The sequence below is a fragment of the Eschrichtius robustus genome, chromosome 3, assembly GCF_028021215.1.
Source record: "Eschrichtius robustus isolate mEscRob2 chromosome 3, mEscRob2.pri, whole genome shotgun sequence".
NCBI classification, from domain to species: Eukaryota; Metazoa; Chordata; class Mammalia; order Artiodactyla; family Eschrichtiidae; genus Eschrichtius; species Eschrichtius robustus.
The window spans coordinates 12,541,445-12,559,269 of NC_090826.1; the positions used below are offsets into that span (position 1 = coordinate 12,541,445).

At 46.2% G+C, this 17,825-nt stretch overlaps 1 protein-coding gene across 2 annotated transcripts in view; it reads right to left on the reverse strand.

Moving 5' to 3' along the window:
• Positions 1-17,825, reverse strand: part of ZBTB17 (zinc finger and BTB domain containing 17) — a 31,216-nt gene that overhangs the window by 11,534 nt on the left and 1,857 nt on the right. For both annotated transcript variants that reach the window (XM_068538967.1, XM_068538966.1), the window contains exon 2: positions 17,335-17,421. The gene's annotated coding sequence lies outside the window, so the exon portion shown is untranslated. The remainder of the gene's footprint in view (positions 1-17,334; positions 17,422-17,825) is intronic.

The window sequence follows — 17,825 nt, forward strand, 5'->3', positions numbered from 1 at the left end:
AACACGATCCCTCTCATTTGCCTTTCGGATCCAAAACATCCACACACAGACTGCTGCCATGAGAAAAGTTTCTCCCTGGGTCGTGAAATCCACTCTGCTCAATTCAACAAAACCTGAATCCCAGATCCACACAGTAACAACAAAATGGCATTTATGGCGGGTCTTCAACACACCAAGCGGCATGGCACCACGTGTGGCACAGTCCAATCACCTAAAAACTAAGAGCATGGCTACACCAGGCCCCAAGCTCCGCCCTGCTGCCTCCAACAGTTAGGACTTGAGAGGCAGCAAGCACGGCACCGCGGAGGCAGCAGAGCCTCTGGGGCCAAAGCCAAGTAGGCTCACCTCCAGGTCCTGCCACCTACCACACCCGCAGGTGACCTACAGCAAAGCTCTCCTCTGGCATAGTGGAGCCAGTGGGACTACTTCCCACGTTCTTTACAGGATTAAGCTAGGTAACATAAGCAGAGGGCCTGCCCAGTGCCTGGCATGTGGTAAGCACTCAGCAAACGACTGTTACCAGGAAGCAGAGATGCTGACTCTCTCTATTTTTTTAGGCCAAAGACCACATCAGATGGTTTCTACGTATCCTTTTATGCTGGGCACCTCGGGTATACTCAAAAACTACTTGGTGACTTGAACCTTGTTTAGATGTTGTAATCACAAGCCATTATTCCTTCTAAATGCAGTCTGGAAAAATCCCGGAGCCCAATTAACATGAAGAGACAGGGGTCACTGGGCAAGAACCACTCAGAGCGATTTTCTCTGTCAGGGAAGCACTTCATATTGAACAACTATTCCATAAACCCCAAGGGTGCTCCTGGCTGAAGGCTGGAGCGCCTGCCCAGAGCTCTAAGTGGGTCCGCACAGCAACGCTCCATCTCAGAGTCAAATGGGCACCTGTCAAACATGAAATATTGGGGCTTCCCTGGTGGCGCAGTGGTTGAGAATCTGCCTGCCAATGCAGGGGACACGGGTTCGAGCCCTGGTCTGGGAAGATCCCACATGCCGCGGAGCAGCTGGGCCTGTGAGCCACAACGACTGAGCCTGTGCGTCTGGAGCCTGTGCTCCGCAACAGGAGAGGCCGCGATAGCGAAGAGGCCCGCGCACCGCGATGAAGAGTGGCCCCCGCTTGCCGCAACTAGAGAAAGCCCTTGCACAGAAACGAAGACCCAACACAGCCAAAAATAAATAAATTAAAAAAAAAAAAGAAACAAGTCCAGAAACTCCTCTGGAATTTTAAAAAAAACAAAAAAAACAAAAAAAACATGAAATATTGCCCAGGTTATTAGCAAGCGCTGAACTGCATGCATTTCCAAACTGCTGCACAGAGGGAAACCATTAGCCAGGAAACAACTGGCCTACCACCAGGAGACTCCCGCCAATCTTGACGAACAACAGTCCCCAGCTCCCGGGACAGGCTGTGCCAGCTGCAGGCCTGGACAGGAGACAGCCACCCAAGGGCCTCGAGGCACCTGAGAGCGGGTGACAGGGATCAGCGTTCCTGATTTTCCAGAAATACTGGTGGCTCGTGTACACAGCCTGGCATACACCAACTCAGGCCAAGGGAACGGAGTTCCCCGCAGGCCAGCCCTGCAAACATGACAGCTGCCTGCTCAACTCCACCAACCCACCTGCTGTGACAACCCGTCCCTTTTCAGCGCAACGTGGCAGAGAAGCAAATATCAACAAAACCAACCGTACTGGAACTTTCCTCCTCGCCCAACAAACACAGCTCTTCTATTAAGCTTGTGTTTCTCAAACTTTTAAAGTCCATTTCCACTTTGTAGAGACACACAAACCTGACTCAGCCCTTCCCAACAGCCCCAAACGCTTCATCTTCTCCTGAATAGTGGCCCCCACCCTGAAAAGCACTGCTTCCTTCTACAGAATGCACCCTGCCAAGATTCAGTACCGTTTGCTTTGCTGAAGTTTGTGTTATAAAAAACACTGACTTTTTTCTAAATCTAAAAGTAATGTCTGAATATAAAATTAAACTGTGCTACTGACTTTGCTTTTCAAACTATACAACTTGTACTATCTCTAAATTTAACCACACTTCTGAAGAGGGAGTGGACATCCCTTTCCCTGACCCCCGATGGACCCCACTGCTCTAGGAACGTGGCTGAGCGGGAAGGCTGGCTGGCCCTGAAGAAAGTGTGTCCTGTATCCCAGCACCTGTGCCAGTTTATTTATTTTTATTTTTGGCTGTGTTGGGTCTTCGTTTCTGTGCGAGGGCTTTCTCTAGTTGCAACGAGCGGGGGCCACTCTTCATCGCGGTGCGCGGGCCTCTTCACTATCGCGGCCTCTCTTGTTGCGGAGCACAGGCTCCAGACGCGCAGGCTCAGTAGTTGTGGCTCACGGGCCCAGTCGCTCCGCGGCATGTGGGATCCTCCCAGACCAGGGCTCGAACCCGTGTCCCCTGCATTGGCAGGCGGATTCTCAACCACTGCGCCACCAGGGAAGCCCCCCTGTGCCAGTTTAGAACCCATCATGCTAGTACTTGCTCTGGGGACTCTTGAAGCTTGACACGGGATAAATCAAGGGCCTTGCTACCAAAAAGACAAAATCAGAACATGTGGGACTGGCATGGGGTCTGATCATTCTCCAACGTCCCCCCTGCTCCCCTCTGCCCAGCACTCCCTGAGTGGTGGTGGTACATGGACACAGCCTGAAATTATACTGGTAGGTGGACTCCCCTACCAAGTTCAATAAACTCATTGCCGGGTACGCCGACTTCTTGCTTCTTCCTTACAGCTGTTTATAGCACCTACCCTAGGACTTCGCCCTCAAATCAAGTTGGGGAACAGGCCTGGTATAGAACGAATTCCTGGCCTTGTTGAATATGACCAACTCAAGGTCAAAATATTCTGTGGACCCTCATGAAATGATCATTGTACTTTTGGTGCTTGTTAACTGAAAAACTATAGACAAAAACCACTATGAAAAATGAATCTCCAGTCTATTAATCACAACAGCATTAATATGTATTTGAGAAACAGTTCTATGTAAGTGAGTGATAAATCTCCCCTAATATACAGAAGATCTGTGGTGTGATACAGCTGCACAACTACTCATACTTACTGCATTCCCCCTAGGGGTCCTCAGTCCATAAATTAAGAAACAGATATAAACAAAGACCAAAGAATTTCTCAAACATTCAGTGAGTGCCTACTCTGTGCTCACCTTAGGGACAGTGTTCTCACTTTGAGCCTAGCGGGGAAGACAGGTAATAAATCAATATAATACATAATGTCACATACTAAGTGCTGTGAAGAAAACCAAAGCAAGCCGCGGCAGAGGCTGTTAACTATCTAAGAGGAGGGTCAAGGAGGACCTCTCTTGAGGAGGTGACATTTAAGCAAAGACCAGAATGAAGACTGAGCCATGCTACCATAAGCCCAGGGATCATTACAGTAGGTACAAGGTAGAGCAAATGCAAAGGTCCTAAGACGGGTGTGACCTTGGCAAAAGGGGCCGGCGTGCCTGAAAAGGAGGAAGCGAGTGGGAGGATGAGAAGCGCTGAGGTGGGCAGCAGGAGAGGCTGAGATCCCTCAGGGTTTTAGAGGCCAGTGGGGCGCCCTAGGAGGGTTGAGAGCAGAAGGGTGACTGCAAGCGGGCAGGCGTGGACACAGGAACACCAGGAAAGAAGCAAGAGAGGGAGGTGGCCTCCACCAAGGCGGAGGTGGAAAGAAGTAGTCAGATTAGGGGTATGTTTTGGTGGAGCCAACATAATGGCTAATCAAGTAGATGTGGGTTGTGAGAAAAGAAAGGAGTCAAGGATGACACCAAAATTTTTAGCCTGAGAAACCTGGCCAAGGTTTTAGCCTGGCCAAGTGGCAGTGCCACTCACTGAGGTGAGGAATGACTGTGGGAGCAAAGGTTTAGCGGGAGGAAAGCAAGAGTTCTGTTTTGGCCAATTACAGTTGAGATGTCAACAGCAGAGGTGGTTGAACAGATCTCTTCACTTCATTCTGGTCTTTGCCACAAGATGGAATGGGACCACCCTGGGAGAGATTACTGTATAAAGAAGAGACAAGACCTATGGACTCAGACTCCAAGCACATGCATTTGAATCCTGGCTCCAGTATTACCAAGGGGGGCTCAAGCAAGCTTCCCTGAGTTCTAGATTGCTCACCCATTAAACTGGAGAACCACCATATACACAATGACTGTGAGGATTAAAGAAGATAAACAACAGGGAGTAGTGCACAAATACTGGCAAAAGTAGAATTAGATATTTTTTCTCTAACAAAGTCTGTGACTGATACACAGTGAAACAAACAAGGAAAAAATGAATTAATTAAAACAAAACAAACCAGGTTATCCCAGTGAAGTCCCTTTACCAGTGAATCGCATGGCTCCTTTTGGACAAGGCAGCCGGTCAAGGCCTCGGGAAGGCAGTTGGAGACCAAAGTAGCCACACTCTGGTCCAATGTGACAAAAAAGCACATGGACTTTGTTCCCACCTGGCTTCAAACTTCTGCTGTCAGGTCTTTGTGATTGTGTGACTTAGGGCAGAACGCCTGGGAAGAATCACCCACTCAGGTTAAATACAGATGGATTCGGGGTCCAATCTTTGCATGTGGTGGGCTGAGGGGACAGGGTAGTGGACAGTACTTTAAAGTCAACTGCAGAGCACTACCTAGTGAGGGTGCCCTGCTGGCGGCTCCAAGGGGAGTAAGGCCAAGGCTGTCTGGGCACCCACTCTCGAGGACCTTCCCCCGGAGAGAAAGACCCAGACTGTCACTCCCCACTGATAAGAGCTGAAAGGTGCCACTGAGTGCCAACCTGGAAGGCAGTGGTGCCTAGTACATCTAAAAACACACAAACAAAGGCAGGAAGGGCGTCCAGGTAAAGATCAGCACAAGCAATAGTGTGGATGCATGACAAAGAGTGGTGTGCACGCTTGGGGACTGGGCCGGCGGCGAACAGCACGCTTCACATCATGAGAGTAACAAGTGAGTGGAAAAAGTGGTGAGAAATGCAGCTGGAGGGACAGGCTGGAGGCCACACCTATCACACCAGGACTTAGCTTCATCCCCAGCTGATGGGAGTCACGCCAGGGGTTTAAGCAAGAGAGAGCCACGGTTAGACTCACATTTCTGAAAGGTCACTCTGGCTGCATGAGTATGGAGAACAGGCTGAGAGGGCAAGAGCAGAAGCAGAAAAACAACTCAGGACGTCCCGTAGCGCTGGACCCTCAGGACGTGAAGAATGGGACAACGTCACCCCCCGCTGGCACCAGGAGGATCTGGCTGGTGCCCAGAATCCAACACAATTACTGTGGATCTTTCTGAGCAGCCTGTGCAAGCGGCCCTCCTGCTGAATATTATAACATCCTTTGAAGGTTTTAAGTACCTCTTCCTCGAGTGCCTCAACGTCCCTTAATATTTAGTACCCGACCCTTCGTGGGAGAAGCTGGGCCATGCTGCTTGTCCAAAACCACATCCCAGGCTGAGAATTCCTACCTCTTACTCACGTTTCAAAGAAAACGCCCACATCTCTGGAGGGACATACAAGAAAGTGGTAACAGGGATCCCCTCAGAGCAGCAGGGGAAGGGTGGAAAGGACTTACACTTTTCACTCTGTATCCTTTCTGGGTTTTTTGTTTGTTTGTTTTGTTTTACCATTTGTAAATGTTAATATTTTAATATTAAAATATTAAAACTGAGAAAATAAAACAAGGAGGGAAGGAGGGAAGAAAGAAAAAAGAGAGAAAGAAAGAAAATGTCCACAAAGTCAGAGTTTCTTTGTTTCTATTCACCGTAAAACCTTTCAGACATTTTCTACAAGATTTGGTGACTGAAAACTTCTCAACAGCAAAAATTTCTCATAAGGGAAATGGAAAATTATGATAATTTGCACAAAGAATGTGTCACTCGGGAAAACTTGATGAGCAAAAATTCCTTAAGGGGACAAAATGGAAAATCCCCTAGAAGAGCAGCTGGTAGCCTTTTCCAGACCCAGATGAACCCCTCCGACACTTCGAAGGCACTGAAGGCCTCTCCTGGGAGAGTCACACACACTCAGGGGGCTGACTGACTCCCCACACCCGGATAAAACTCCTGCCTTGGAATCCAGCCAAAGCTGGTTAAGTCCCTCGGGCAAGAGTACTTAAATCTCTGCACCTCAATTTCCTTTCTGTAAAATGCAGATGATAATAACTGCTTCCACTTCACAGAGGTGCCGCTGGCCATCATTATTCTTATACGACTACATATAAACCCATGCCAGCAACATCGATCTATCACAGGAAAAGGGGGAACCCAATGCTCTCCTCCCGGCCCTATCTTCCAAAAATGGACGTAAAATCTCATCAGTAACCCAGGCACCCACGACAGATAAAGCTTCAACCTGAAAAAAGATCAGGAAAAGGCCCTGCAAACTGCAATGCTTATTCCACTCAACCGTAACCAGAAGGCAAGGCAGAGGTGCTTTGTACTTGAAGGCAAAAGCTACCTTTTTTTTTTTAATTTTTAAAAAAATTTAATTAATTAATTAATTAATTTATTTTTGGCTGCGTTGGGTCTTCATTGTTGTGTGTGGGCTTTAGTTGCGGCGGGCAGGGGCTACTCTTCGTTGTGGTGAGCGGGCTTCTCACTGTGGTGGCTTCTCGTGTTGCGGAGCACGGGCTCTAGGCGCGCGGGCTTCAGTAGTTGTGGCTCGTGGGCTCTAGAGCAGAGGCTCAGTAGTTGTGGCGCACGGGCTTAGTTGCTCTGCGGCATGTGGGATCTTCCTGGACCAGGGCTCGAGCCCGTGTCCCCTGCCTTGGCAGGCGGGTTCTTAACCACTGCGCCACCAGGGAAGTCCCGCTACCTTCTTTCTACAAAGAACACGATGATTTTGGAGGAGCAATGAGGCTTTCATTGAGGAAGAGGATAGAATATGACAATTCCAAAGGAAGGATTAGTTGTCCCATGGTATTAGTTAAGATCAAGAATACAAAGCAAAAGAAAAAAGTAGGTTGAATACTAATTATTAGGAGGTAGATGTATATGGACTTCAATGTAGCACATGCTTTTCATGTGACTGACTTTTTCTGGGTTTGTTTCCTCATTACGATTAGTAACTGTGAAGGTCCCTTCTACTGTTAAGATTTAATAAACGTTGAGTAAATGATTTCATTAATAAGATTACAGATTACAAATGCATGCATTTGAAGTATAACAGACACCATGTGAATGACAATAAAAATGAGATATTTATCTAGCACTTAGCAGAGTTTTTTTTTTTCATCTAAAACTTTCCCTATATTGGAAATCTTAAGATTTCCAACTATGAACATGAACTATATATAGGACATGAACATCAACTACAAACTGTATATGAACATCTATGAACTACATAAGCCAACATCAAGTTGTACATTTACTATTCCGAATAGGATTAAACTAAAGTTAATATTCTGTAAAACTTGACTGGGCAAAACTAAATGTGTAAGAGGATATTTTAGAGGAATATTCTAGGAGACCTCAAAAACTTAAGATAGGCCTGGACACAAAGTGGTCAAGAATTCAATGTCTCAATTTCCAAGGATTTCTTCAAACTGTGAGGCTACTCAAATCCAGCTGCTGAGTGTCGCTCCAGAAGAGAGTGTTTGGACGGCAGCCCTGGGAGGATTAGAAGCAGCTCAGGCCCCAGCGCTGGCCCTTGAAGAAATAGCACTGCGGACCTCCTGCCCCTCCCAGCCACCACCTGCAGCAGCCTGAGGCCTTTTAATGGATGACTTGCAACCCTGGCGGGTTTTCAGCCAGCTACTTTGAAGTGCGAGCTTCTGAGAGAAACTTGGAAAGCGCCCTAAGTGCTGCCTGGTTGTAGGGCAGGCAGGCTGAGAGACAGAGACACAGAGAAAGAGAGACAGAGAGAGCACCTGCAAGGCCATGTAAGGAAGCAGGCCAGCCCCAAGGGGCTGCTTATGGGGACTAGGGTGGGGAAGTGAGGGTACACAAACTTAATTCTTAGGGGTATGAAAGACTGGTCAGAAACCTAAATGTTCTGTTTCATTCACATTTCTACCCTTATCTTCTCAACTTCCCAAATGCAAATATAAACTGGGGGAAAATGTTTACGGCCTATATGGAAAATAAGGGTTAATAGTCCTGATATATAAAAGGCTCTTAAAATTAATCAACAATGAAAACGTACATCCACACAAAACTTGTAGACAAGTGTTCACAGCAGCGTTATTCATAACAGTCAAAAGGTCAAAACAGCCCAAATGTCTATCAACTAATGAACGGATAAATAAAACATGGTATATCCATACAATAGAGTATTATTTGACAATAAGAAAAGTACTGATATGTGCTACAACCTGAATGAACCTTGAAAATACTGTGCTACATGAAAGAAGCCAGCCACAAAAGGCTACAAGTTGCGTGATTCCATTTATATGAAATGCCCAGAACAGGCAAATCCATAATGATAGAAAGTGGTTGCCTAGGTCTGGGGGAGATAGAGGTAAATGGGGAGTGACTGCTAATGGGCGGTGGGTCCCTTTTGGGGGATGATGAAAATGTTCTGGTGGTGACGGTTGCACAACCCTGTGAATAAACTAAAAGCCATTGAATTGTACACTTAAAATAGGTGAATTGTATGGTATGTGACTGTCTCAATAAAGCTGTTATTAAAATTAAACAACAAGAGAATATCTCCCAACAGAAAAATGAGTCAGAGAAATGAACAGGCAATTCACAAAAGAAGAAATACGAGTGGTCAATATACTCGATACAGAAAAAAGATGTTCTACCTCACTAATAATCAAAGAAATATGAATAAGTACAAGTTACCACTTCCAGTTTCAAACTGGCAAAGACTGAGTTTCCACTGTAGGTCAGTGCACGTCCCCAGCGAGCAGGAGCAGAGGGTGGTACACTGGGTCAGACCTGTCAATACCGATGTAAACTCCAAATACATTCATTGCTTAGGTGCAAATTAATGCTTGGATGTAAGTAACTGATCAGACAGTCCACCATGCAGAGGCTACAGTTTCCCAGCCTGACGGGGTATTACCCAGCTGTAAGGAAATCGTGAGTCCTGGTACAGGACTGTGGGTGGGACTGTGGGACGGCAACTAGAGAAAACACAGTCTTGCTAATAGTAAGTCCCACCGTGCTAAACGCTTGAGGGGAGGTCACTGCCAAGAGAAAGAGTAGGCTCGCTGTTTCCCAAGGGCAGCGACCTGTGGAGAGCACACGTCTAACAGGGGCCACCAAGGGAGTAACTGGAGTAGCTGCCGTGGCAACCTGCCTGCAAAGTGTTTCATGTATACATGCTACCTCATCCATACCCACAATAGTCCTCTGGGAGGGTATTAATATGATCACCCCCATTGCGCAGATGAGCAAAATGAGGCTTAGAGGGGTTGTCATTCGACCCAGGTCTCAACGACATGCCCAGATTCAAGGCCAAAGTCCACCACACTCTATAAGGTGTCCTCTTTTCACTTTAAACAAGGACGAAACTTCCGTGGACAGACACGGAATTCTGGGTTCACCAGGTCCTTAGTCTGTCCCAAAAGGGCAAATTCTCTGTCATTAATTGGCACTTACCAACTCCCTTTCCTTATACTAATCAGTGTCACAAAACATGTTATAAAAAAAAGCCAGAAGTGAACATTACTAAGTCTTAGTTCTAACCTGCAGAGTTTGTTGCTGCTAAATGAAACACAAAATTGAAACTCTGAAGCATCTTAATTTCTGGAAGCACGGCACACCAGGTACCCTGGCTGGCTCTCATTACGAACGGCTACAAATACTGAAGAAAAATTGTTTGACATCTTTTAAAATACATCGAAGAACCGGCAAGTCAGTAAGGACTACTGACAGATGAAACAAACTTAAGCAAAGGCTGGAACCCAGAGAGCAAGCGGAGCTATGAGGGTGGGCAGCGAAGGCATCTGCAGAACTGAGCAAGCTCGAGTTCTCCCCCTGCCGCCAAGAAGGGAGGTCTCTCGGGAGGGCCCTCCAGAATAACGCTGGCCCCAAAGGGTTATATCTTAGTGGAAAGAAGATGGCACAGAAAAAGCCTATATGAAATCTTGGCACCAAATGGAGGGGTATAAAATTCTCCCTGGGAGAATCTGTAACCGTTAGATGGCCCCCAAATGGACTACAGCCCAAATTCACACATTATAAAAGGTACACTTCAGGTAGATAAAAAGTGATCCCAGAATGAAAGTATTAAATGCAAGAAGGAGTGAGGACCAACTAAAGTAGTAAGTAAGAAATAAGTAAATCTAAACAAATACTGAACAAATGACGTCTTCTAAAATTGAAAAAGAACATACACACCTATAGAATAAAAGTTGAGAAGGGAGTGTTAGGAATTAAAGTGCGTTAAGGTCCTAACTGCTTGAGAGTAAAGTGTAAAGACATTAACTAATGTTAGAATTTGCTAAGTTATGTAAATTGAGAGATATACCATATTCGTGGATCAGAAGATCAATATCATAAAAATGTCAACTCTATCCAAATTGATATGTAATAAATTCAATTCTAATAAAATTCAAAGCAATGCTAATAAAAGACCCCAACAATTTTTATGAAGTTGATAAGCACACTCTAAAATGAAGATGGAAAAGCAAAGGGCCAAAGCCTTACCAGATACCAAGAATTATTATATGAAAACTTAGAAATTAAGTCAGTGTGATACTGGCACACAGATAGAGAATAGATGGTAAAGAAGCCAGAAATAGACCCATACATTTGTGGACACCTGATGTATGATAATGGTTACTGGTGACATTAAAGACCCACAAGAAAGGGATATATTTTTTCAATAAATAGTACTGGGACAATCTGATGTGCTTATTTAAAAAAAAGGAAGGGTTTCCCTGGTGGCGCAGTGGTTGAGAATCTGCCTGCTAATGCAGGGGACACGGGTTCGAGCCCTGGTCTGGGAAGATCCCACATGCCGCGGAGCAACTAGGCCCGTGAGCCACAGCTACTGAGCCTGCGCGTCTGGAGCCTGTGCTCCGCAACAAGAGAGGCCACGATAGTGAGAGGCCCGCGCACCGCGATGAAGAGTGGCCCCCGCTTGCCGCAACTGGAGAAAGCCCTCGCACAGAAACGAAGACCCAACACAGCCAAAAATAAATAAATAAATAATTAATTAAAAAAAAAAAAAAAAGGAAAAAGAAATTAGCTCCTTATCTCACACCATACACAAAAATAATTATAAACAGACTAAAGAACTCAATGTAAAAGGCAAAATCATAAAATGTTTGGAAGACAATATATGGGGGAATACCTTTATAAACTTGAAGTAGGAACTTCTTAAAAAGAAACAAAAAGTGCTAACTATTAAAAAATTGATAAATGACATTAAAATTAAGAATTTCTGTTCACTGGGGACTTCTCTGGTGGTGCAGTGGTTAAGAATCTGCTTGCCAATACAGGGGACACAGGTTCGTGCCCTGGTCCAGGAGGATCCCACATGCTGCGGAGCAACTAAGCCCATGAGCCACAACTACTGAGCCTGCATGCCACAACTACTGAAGCCCGTGCACCTAGAGCCTGTGCTCCACAACGAGAAGCCACTGCAATGAGAAGCCCACGCACCACAACAAAGACCCAACGCAGCCAAATAAATAATTAATTTAAAAAAAAAGCATTTATTTTCATTAAAAAAAAAAAAAAAACTAGAGTGACAAGACAAGCCACAAACTGGAAGTGGATAATTACAACACATCTAACTGACAAAGGATTAGTATCAAAACAAAAAACAAGAAAAAAAGTCTACATATAAATAAAAAGACAAACAATTCAATAAAAAAAAATGAGCAAAAGATTTAAGCAGTTGTTTCAGAGAAGCTGAAACCTGAATGATCCATTAGTGCATGAAAAGATGCTCAACACACTAATAATCATGAAAATGCAAATCAAAACCACGAGGGGGGGCTTCCCTGGTGGTGCAGTGGTTAAGAATCTGCCTGCCAATGCAGGGGACACGGGTTCAAGCCCTGGTCCGGGAAGATCCCACATGCCGCGGAGCAACTAAGCCCGTGCACCACAACTACTGAGCCTGTGCTCTAGAGCCCGCGAGCCACAACTACTGAGCCTGCGTGCCACAACTACTGAAGCCCGCACGCCTAGAGCCTGTGCTCCGCAACAACAGAAGCCGCCACAATGAGAAGCCCATGCACCGCAACGAAGAGTAGCCCCCGCTCACCGCAACTAGAGAAAGCCCGCGTGCAGCAACGAAGACCCAATGCAGCCAAAAATAAATAAAATAAATTTATTAAAAAAGAAAAAACCACATAAGGTATCACTGACCTTCCAACAGGTTAGTAAAAATTTTTAAATGTGATAATACCATTGTTTGGAGGATGTGAAGCAAACAGAATTGTCAGTTGAAGTGTAAATTGGGGAAACCACTTTGGAAACTATTTGGTATTATTTGGTCAAATTGAAGATGCACGCACCCTGTGATCCAGTCCTCCTCCCAGGGATGTACCCTGAGAGGCTGTACATGTGTGTCCCAGGAATGGTCACAGCACCACTGTCTGTCTCAGCAAAATACTGGAAACAAATCAAATGTCCATCAACAATAGAACGGATATGTTCTCATACAATGGAACATAATTCATCAGTAAAAATGAAATACACCTATATGTAACATGGATTAATCTCAAGAACATATGTTAAGGAAAAAATTTAGATCACTGAAAAATAACAAAATGATTTATTTAGTTCAAAAACATGCAAAATTAAACAATACATTGCTTAGCAATACAAACACATGTGGTAAAACTATAAAGAAAAGCTAGAGGTGGGAATTCCCTGGCAGTCCAGTGCTTAGGACTCAGCACTTTCACTCCTGTGGCCCAGGTTCAATCCCTGGTCAGGGAACTAAAATCCCACAAGCAGGCGCAGCGTGGCCAAAAAAAAAAAGTAAAAAAAAGAAAAGCAAGAGAATGATAAAAGCCAAATTCAGTGATTAGGTGGGGGTGGGAATGGGACAGGATCAGGGAGGGGCACTCCAAAGGTAATGGTAACATTCTTTTTTGTAAATTGGATACATGGGCACGTGGGTATTCCTTGTATCCTTTTCCTTTATATGATACAGTATTCTTTTGTATCTACTATTTAAAAAGACAATTTACAAAATTAAACAATGTTCCTTCTGACTTTAAGCAATGATTTGAAGCATTAACTTGGGCAGCTGACTGAGTTACACTAAGCCAGGAAAGTCCCTGACAGGGGCCCACCCGGCCCTGAGACTATAGTAATGAGAAGTGCTTCACCACCCTGGCTGGCTCCGAATCCGGAGAGATATAACTTCCCACTGAGCCCTGGAGCCTTCCATTCAGGACAGGAAAATTACTGCTTAGATTAATCGGCCAGTACAGGAAGTAGTGCGGGTGGGGTGGGGAGAACAGGTTCTGCTGCCAGACCTTTTAAGACCAGAAGCTGAGTATTTTTTTGATGTTACAATGAACCCACCAAGCCTCCCTTCGGGCTAGGTCCCCACTCTCAGCTGGAATTGCCACCTCTGAGCCTCTGCATTCTGCGGTTGAGACATGAGTGAACAACTCTCAATTCTAACCATGCCCTTTGCTTCCTTCCTTTGAAGCTCAAGGCTGATCTCTCCAATTCATAACAAGCAGGTTTGAATGGAAGAGCCCATGCTCTGGTTTTCTGTACGTATCTGTGACTGTATTATTGAGGTCAACCTTAATTGGTCCTTGGACTGTTGAGCTACTGACACCCATGAGGACCTCCGAGAGTGCCAGGCACCTATGCTGACACTCAACACACACATCTGCAGCAAATGCTGAAAGCACTCGGTGCTAAAATGCCTACTCTTTGTGACCTCTATGATTTCAATCATTTAAAAATGTGGCCAGCAAAAGAGGTAGATTATGGTCTCCAGGACAATATGCTTTGTGCACAAAATGTACTGGGAGTTTTTCGTTTCCTCTAAGGTTGGGGTCCCTCCCTTTTGTGGTGTCTGTTACCCTGCCAGACACCATGTCTGAGTACCTCCGTGCCACCCACGCGGCACCATCTTGGGGGAATTCCAGGACGGTAGAGAGTGGGCCACCTGCTCTCTCCTGTGGCAAACTGTTAAAACTGAAGCTCTGCCCACAGAGGCTGCCCTTTCAGTGTTCTAAATGGAAGGTTCAGTATATGTGCAACAAAATTAAGCCATTTGGCACTTAAAAATGGTCTTCCCTATATATACATACAGACATATATATGCACAGAAGAGCCCGGGCACGACACACAAACGCTGTTAATAGTTATCTGGGAGGGGAACCGGGTCAGGCGTGGGAGGGTGACTTACTTTCCCCAGTACTTTTGTTAGAACCTTCTGATTTTTGGACCTCATGCATGTATTCCTGTCCTAAACATTTTTTTCTTCCTCAACTCTGCACACTTTCTTTCTTGACCCTCACAGGGTCATCCTCTCCTAACACATAATAATGCTAGTTACCAATTATGGAGTCAAGGACTTGACTAAGCATTTTACATGCATTACCTCATTAATAATTCCACCCAATAAAGTTAGTGTGAGGTCATCATTATCTCCACTTCACACCCGAGGAAGTGGAGGCTTAGAGAGGTCAAGTACTTTGCCCAAAGGCACACAGCTAGTAAGTATAAGGACCAGCTCAGGTACGTTTGGCTTAGAAGTGCATGCTTCTAACCAGCACCCTGTACCTCAGGGGTTCTTAGCTGGGGGCAATTTTGCCCGAGGAGACGTACAGCCTCCTCTGGAGACATTTCAGCTGTCATAGTTGGAGGTAGGTGGGGGCTACTGGCATCTGTGGGCAGAGGCCAGGGGTGCTACTCGCATCCTGAAGTGCACAGGACGGCCCCCAAGACAAAGACTCACTAAGCCCCAAATGGCAATAATGTCAACGTTGAGGAACCCTGCTCTACTGGAAAAAGAAAGACAGAGAAACTGTCTCTGAACTAAACTCTCATAGTTTAGGTCATAGGTCACCATGTCCACATCCCATATTACACCCAGACACCAAATAAACCATTGGGTTGTCCTCTCTTCATTAATAGCATGCCAAACCCTCATCACACTGGAGGTCTCTCCAGCCCCACTAGCCGATCACCCATTCACCCAACAATGTTTACTGAGCACCAACTGCGTGCCAGGAAATGACCTACACAGTGGGAATACCAGGAGAAATAAGACCCTGTCCCCGCCCACGAGCTGCTGGTGGTCTCACAGGGAGACAGGCAAGAAAACCTATGATCATCATAGGAGGTAAGAATGTACTCCGAGGGGCTTCCCTGGTGGCGCAGTGGTTAAGAATCCGCCTGCCAATGCAGGGGAGATGGGTTCGAGCCCTGGTCCAGGAAGATCCCACATGCTGCGAAGCAACTAAGCCCGTGCGCCACAACTACTGAGCCTGCGCTCTAGAGCCCGCGAGCCACAGCTACTGAGCCCACACGCCAAAACTACTGAAGCCGCGCGTCTAGAGCCCGTGCTCCGCAACAAGAGAAACCACTGCAATGAGAAGCCCGCGCACCACAACAAAGAGTAGTCCCCGCTTGCGGCAACTAGAGAGAGGCCACACACAGCAACAAAGACCCAACGCAGCCAAAAAAAAAAAAAAAAGTACTGCAAGGTCATTGCAGGATGCTAAGAAATCACAGAGGAGGGGGTCCAAACTCAGCTGGGGCGGGGGCGCAGGGGTGGGCAGGGCTGGGAGAAGGTTTCCCAGAAGCATTTGAGCTTGAAGGAGTTAACCAGGCAGAGGGAATCCTTTCCTTCCCAAAGGACCCCTCACCAGAGCCTTCAGAGTATGGTCTCTGAGAATCCAGGTTGACAACTTTAATTAGAACGTTGGTGGAACTCCTGAGAAAAACAGGGAGTGCACAGAGCAGTCCTTGATCCTCTGAGTACAACCTGGATAATTCCTGCCTCAACAGGGACAGAACGCAACCTGGCTTCCCTATCGGTCTGGGCGTTCTTCAACTGCAATCCTAACTGGTCTCTCTGGCTTCGAACCACCCCACACCTTGCAGCAGGAGGCAACTGACATGTTCACAGCAGATCCCGTGAATTACATGCTTGACCTCACATAATTCTCAAAACAATTCTCTGAAGTACACATTGTTATCCCTATTTTACAGATGAGGAAACTGAGGAACAGGAATGAAGTAACTGACCCTCAGAACAGAGAGCCACTAACCAGGGAAGCAGGGATTCACACCCAACTCCAGCGTCCTTGCCGTCTCTATCTGAGGGGACCTTTATAGTTATCAATCCAAAACATGTCATGTACTCTGAATCTTCACCACCTCAGTACAGCCTTCCAACATCAGTCATCCTCCTTCTGTACACCACACACTTTTGAACAGGTATCTGTGGCGTTTCTTGTGTTGTACTGTGATCACCCATGTGGCTAAGAGCTCCTTGCTCCCAGGATGCAGTCTCACTTATCTTCACATCCCGAGCCCCCGGCGCAGTGTCTGACACGTCAGGCACAGAAAACACTGAATGGGTAAACAAGCCTGGACTCCCTGGGCCCAAGCAGCACAAACTACCCAAAGCCAGGGGAGCCTGCCTTGGGGACCCAGAGGCCTGGGGAACACACCCCGACCTCTTTCACCAGTGCAGTGGACTTCCCTTGGGCTGGGCCCAACCCCCAAAGCCAGCAATCCAGTCACACTGGGGACAGAGCAGGTTCTGTCAGCCAGCTTTCTCTCTAGCATTGGAATAGTCATGATTCCTCCTTTGGTTGTACACCAGATGCTTGTGTTTGGGGACACGTTGTACAAAAATATGTATCTCTAAACATCAGAACCTTAAAAGGAATGAGCGTGTGCTCCCCACTCTGTCTTTCCCTCTCTGCCAGACAGAGTGCATCCATGATGGCAGAAGCTAGAGCAGCCAGCTTAGTCCATGAGATGGAAGCCTGGGTTTGAGCAAGGAGAGCCACATGATCAATGAAACCCTGTGTCTGGATAACTTCCAGAACAGAGTGGAACAGAGTGAGCTGCCCTGACCGGAACAGAGTGAGCTGCCCTGACCGGCTCTGGACTGCCTACTTCCATTCTGTGAAGGAGCGAGGAATAAATTTCTATTTCCTTTCAGCCACTGTATTTTGGAGCATTTTGGTTTGTACTTACTTAAAACAAGGTGTGAACATTGCCCAGGGATTAACCTAGCATGATCTTTCTTAGTAAAACGACAATAATATTATCAACATTCTCCCAACCAAACTAACTAGGATTTTGTCATTACTGTATAATTTTAGAGAAAAAGCTATCTTGAAAGGGTGATTTGAATCACATTGAGCCTAGAGAAGAAGGACAAACAAACTGACCTGGTTTGTTTCATCTTTGAGTATTACTGACATACCTCAGATTTCCAAGTAGCCCAGGCTACTCTGTTCTGACAGTTTGTCTGGGGCAACTCCAGCTTGGCGCTCCTCCTCCAGCTCATTACCTGAATCGAAGACCAAGTGGAAAATCTGATGAGAAACTGTAGGGTACCTGCTCCCTAAGAGCTACCCTTTCATCCACCAAACACAGGCAAATGCAGAGCACTGAGCACAGAGCCTGGCACAAAGTGTTCAGTAAGTGTTAAATTGGATTGTTACTGGCCTGCTGCATGCCAGACCCTGTGCTGGACACCTGAGACACAAAGATCAATAAACCCAGTCCCATTCCCTACACTCAGGAACGCCTGCTGACCGAAAGACATAACACAAGGTCGATAAGCAAAAGCAATGAGGCTGTGCCCAAGTATTATTACAGTGTTAGTTAGCATTCCTCTGGGATGTCCCAGACACCGTGCTTCTCATTCCAGACCCTCACCCAGGTGACACACCCCTGCCCACAACTTTAGTG